Source organism: Corvus kubaryi, unplaced genomic scaffold (assembly GCF_017639235.1).
Source record: "Corvus kubaryi isolate FWS band 111438036 unplaced genomic scaffold, C.kubaryi_AGA036_p1.0 37352, whole genome shotgun sequence".
NCBI lineage: Eukaryota > Metazoa > Chordata > Aves > Passeriformes > Corvidae > Corvus > Corvus kubaryi.
In genome coordinates this window covers 1,962,942-1,968,023 of record NW_024581114.1, presented here as the reverse complement: position 1 = coordinate 1,968,023, position 5,082 = coordinate 1,962,942, and positions in this window count along the sequence as shown.

Here is a 5,082-nt window from a genome sequence, read left to right as displayed (position 1 = left end):
GAGAGGGTCTCCTTAAAAACACCAGCAAAAATACCTCATTAAAATCCGTGTTGCAGCAACTACCCCCAAAAAAACCCAACCCAAAACGGTGCCCTCACTACTCCAGAGTGCAGCAGAGTCCACCTAAAAGGCAGAATCCTTTTGTCCAGGCTGCTGCATATCCCTGGATAAGCCTGGGAACAGTTTTCCAAGCACAGAACTCAGCCCAAAAAACTTTCCCTGCTCAGAGTCTGGAACTCTGTGGCTCTGATAACAGAGAGCAGGAAGAAATGAGGCTTCCAGGTTTTTATCTGACATTGCTTTGCTTGCTGGATTTTTACAACGGGTTTCATTCAGTGACCGTGGAATTCTGTGGATGTAACACCCAAATCTACTGGTTTTTCCAAACCATTTATGTCCAGTGTCCAAATGGCACTTTAAATATCAGAAAATCCCAGAATGGTTTGGGTTGGAAGGGATCTTAAAGCTCATCCAGTCCCACCCCCTGCATGGGCAGGGACACCTTCCATTGTCCCAGGTTGCTCCAACCTGGCCTTGGACACTTCCAGGGATGGAGCAACCACAGATTTTTTGGGAAATCTGTGCCAGGGCCTCCCCACCCTCCCAGGGAAGAATTCCTTCCCAATATCCCATCCAACCCTGCCCTCCGTCAGTCTGAAGCCATTCCCTCTTATCCTGTTACTACAAACTCTTGCAAACAGTCCCTCTAAACCGTCCAAGCCTCGTGGATAAATAAGCAACTCCTTCTTTTATTTCTCCCCTAAAACTATTCTGTGCATTTTTAAAAAACATCCTGTCTCTAAAAGCCTTCCCAATTATGAAGTCGTAGCACAGCAAGACATCTGTCAGTTAGGACTCCTGCTTCTGGCTCCTCTTAGGGTAGGGGTGAAAACAGGGATGCTGCATTGCCTCCATGAGAAAAGGCACAAAACACTGCTTCCCATGTCCCTCTGCTATTAAAAACTACCCCATTCAGCTCACAATCCCAATCCCAAACTGGATTCCTACTGCTTTAAATCCCATTTTCTCACCAGGTTTCAACCAAGAAAAGCAATTTCTGCACAAAACCAGCTGCACCTCAAAGTGCAGTTTGAAAGGAAGCTCCTTTGCTGATACCAAAGGAATGCTTAAAAAGCCACTCCTCAGAGTACTCCCTGAAGAAGTATAATCAGAGGAGTATTAGTTCACACGATGGAAAGAATGAGGATTTGAACCTCACCCAAAGGGTGGCAGAACAGACACACTCTGGTATTCCACGGACTCTTCCTGCCCCACTCAAAGGGTGAATGAACAGGAAGGAGGAACCACAACAATACACAGAGGGAATATTTATCCAATTTTGGACAGACCACATCTTTAAGATGGTTCAGTTCTTCCCTGAACCTCTCCTGCCACAATCCTGCCACGGCATCACATCCCACACTGGAACAGCAAAGTCTCGAACCAGGTTATTGTGTAGAAAATGAAACATGTGGGAATGCCTGGATCCTTCACATTCATCATTTTGTACTTCTGGAAGTCACTGATAGTGTTTTACAAGCAAAGCTCTGGAAATACCAAATATTTAAAGGCAGACAGATAGGAATTCCTCTTGTAGGATCTGTCACACAGATTCATTATGAATCATTTGGATCCCACACAGCTGTCACCGTTTCAGCCATGAGAGCCCAGGCATCACAAGCTACAGCTTTATTTTTAGGTGTATTCATTAGCTGTCATTTTTTCAATCATCAAAGAATTAACAGAATTGCATTGTGTGTTCCTGCAAGGATGTGTGGGGCTGTAACCTGAGAATCAGCAATGTCAGTGATGGGAAGTGACCTCTGAGCTTCGCTCTGAGGAAAGAATCAGTGGCTGGAATTAATTAAATCAGCTGATGACACAGCTCCTTGTCTATAAAAACACACCTCAACCATCACCTTTTTTCAATTTCACTGCTGGTGGATGCTGTCACATTAATGAGGCGGATCCTGTAACGTCCCTGCTTCGTTTCCCTCCAACCAGAATAAAAACAGAAGCTACAAAGCACTTCCAAGGGTTGAGTATTAATGCCAGAGCACAGCTGGACATCCTGCATCTTAAAAACAGCATCATGTCTACAGATGGAGCCAGCAGGAATGCAGAGTAAAGGCAGGGCCAGCCCTTCATGAGCTGGGGAAGCAATCACCCTTGGGATGAACTGGCACAGGGGAAAGTGGTAGGGCAGTAAATTAAACTGTGAGCAAAGTTCAGAAGGGAATGTGACACTCCCACGCCTCCTCCTGCACCTTCCAAGGAGCAAAGCTGGACCCAGCACAGGTACAGAGAACACAGGGCTTTAATTCCATAACACATCCATGACCCAGCTCCATCCCAACCCTTAGCCATCCATCTTTCACAGTTAGGAACCACTCAGCACATCCACTGTTTCTGGACACATTATTTATTCCATTATTCCAGGATCCAGGAAAGGCCATGCCTTAATTGCAACAGCATGTGCAGAATTGCAAGGAGTCCGTTCCCGATCCCTGGCTTCCCAAGGAGGCTCCAATTCTCCAGGAAAACATTTGCTTTCCCAACACAAGGAGTGCTTTTCACATTTCACAGTCCACACTGGGATTTAGGGACTGCCCTGCCAAGTGACCAAGCCAAATTCCAGCTTGGCACAACCGGGAAGGACACCAGGACACCACAGGGACATCCAAAATGTCCCTGCGGCTCCACTTACAGAACATCCAGGGAAGAGCTGCTCTGGAGGAGATTTTCAGGCACATAAGGGAGAAATTAGAGAGACACAGCTCTGTCATGGTTTGTGGCAACGGCAGCTAGAATTGCCTGTTTGCAACAATTAAAAGGATGGAGCTGTGCCAGGGGAGTTGGGATGGGTTTTGGGGAAAGGTTCTTCCCCCAGAGGGTGCTGAGCACTGCCCAGGCTCCCCAGGGAACAGGCACAGCCCCAAGAGCTCCAGGAGGGTTTGGACAATGCTCCCAGGGATGCACAGGGTGGGATTTTGGGGTGTCTGGGCAGGGCCAGGAGCTGGACTTGGATGATCCCTCCCAGCTCAGGATATTCCATGCCTCTACAAAAAGTCAGTTTGCAGAGGAGATTATGAAAACAAAGCCCGTATTTACTCTTAACACTCACTAAGACAGACAAAACTCACCTAAATTTTCTTTTGATTTTCCCAAATATTTCAGATTCAGAGAGGCACAAACACACAAGGAACAAGACATACAAAACCAAAGCAAACAAAGATCTGACAGCTCAGGAGTCCCATGTGCAGAGTCACTTTGAGCTGTCTCAAGGCAATGGATTGTCACCCGAATGCTTTCAGCAGTTGTGTTTGAGACTGTTGGTTAAATAATTAAACAGAATTTCCAGGTCCTGATCCCTGCAGCCCTTCATCTTCCATCATCTCCATTTCCAGGAACAACAGACAAATTTCACCCTAATTTTGAGACTAAAAAGAAAATCCACCCTAGGGTTTGTTACTAACTCTGTTTCCTGGTCAAAGAGCAAAACATCCCTGCGTGTTCAAGATGCCTCAGCATGGTTTATGTTTCCTAATCCTAAATTTCTGTGGCAGTGGGAATGATGCAGATGCTGCCTGAACAATCCCAACCTCCTTTAGTGAAATCACACCACAAACACAGCTTGGAATTTCTACAACAACAGGCATGAAGGAGAAAAATTTACCAATAGTCGATTTAAAAGACATTATTTTGAAAACAAACATTTTGTAAGGTTGTTCCCCCCCCCAAAAAAAACGTTTGCACAACTCAGAAAAACAAGAAGTCAATCCACGAACACTCCTATGGTTACAAGCCAACACTAACAACTCACCACATCAGAAATACGTGTCAACAAACAATATCCACATTCCACCAGGGATAAAAACACAATCAACATGAAAGGCTTCGGGTCTCAGGGATAAGAAAGAGGCTGCACAACACGTCAAAGGATGCTTGGGGTGATCCATCTCACCAAACATAAAACCTGCACCTCAACCACGGTGTTATTCCGGAGTCAGGTCCGCACGAGTTTCCCTCAAACCTGCTCCCTTTTTTTCCTGGCAAGGCGTTTAATTGTGCAAAATTGCTTTGCCAGCGACAGATGTGAGTACAAAGAGAAGTGATTTGCTACAAAAGGATTAATACATTTTGAAAGTTACTGTCTGGCAAACTGTCAAAGGGACTTTTATTGGTTTGTTTTATTCTGGCTATCGCTAAGCCCAGTGGCACGCAAGCCACACTGGTGTGCAGGGACCAGAACCATGCCAAACATCCCCTGGCTTCGGTCACAGAGCTGGCTCTGGTCACCACAGAGGTCATTTCAAAGTCCGGCCCTGGTCTTCTCCAGCACTCCCAGTTCAGCGTGTGCCCTTGGAAGTGGACGTTTGGCCACTGACCACTTGCCACCTGTTTGACCACTGACCATCTGGCAGCCATGTGAGCACCGAGGGTTTGACAGCTGCTGGCCGAGTGCAGCCCCTGGAGCCGTTTGACCACTGAGCGCTTTTCACCCGCTCGAACAGGGACCGTGTGACACCCGTTTGACCCCTGACCACTTGTCACCTGTTTGACCACTGACCACTTCACTCCCGTTTGACCTTGGGCCGTCTGACACCCGTTTGACCCCAGCGGATTTGATGACAGTCGCTGTCTGAGCGCAGCCCCTGGCACCGTCTGACCGCTGACCACTTGTCACCCGTTTGACCACTGACCATTCCACACCCGTTTGACCACCGACCATTTGACACTCATTTGACCACCAACCACTTATCACCTCTTTGACCACTGGCCATTTCACACTCGTTTGACCACTGACCACTTGTCTCTCATTTAACCACAGACCATTTCACGCCCGTTCGACCGGGACCGTCTGTCACCCGTTCGACCCCCGAGGATCTGACACCCGTTCGACCCCCGAGCTTTTGACAGCCGCCGTCCCAGCGCTGCCCCGGGATCGCCCCTCTCCTCATCCCGACCCCTCCGCGCTCGCCCCGGCCCAGCGCCCCGCGGCCCCTCCGGCACGCCCGCCCTGCCCGGGCGCTCCCGCGGCCTCCCCGGGCGCGGTGACAGCTGCGGCCGCCCGTCCCCGCC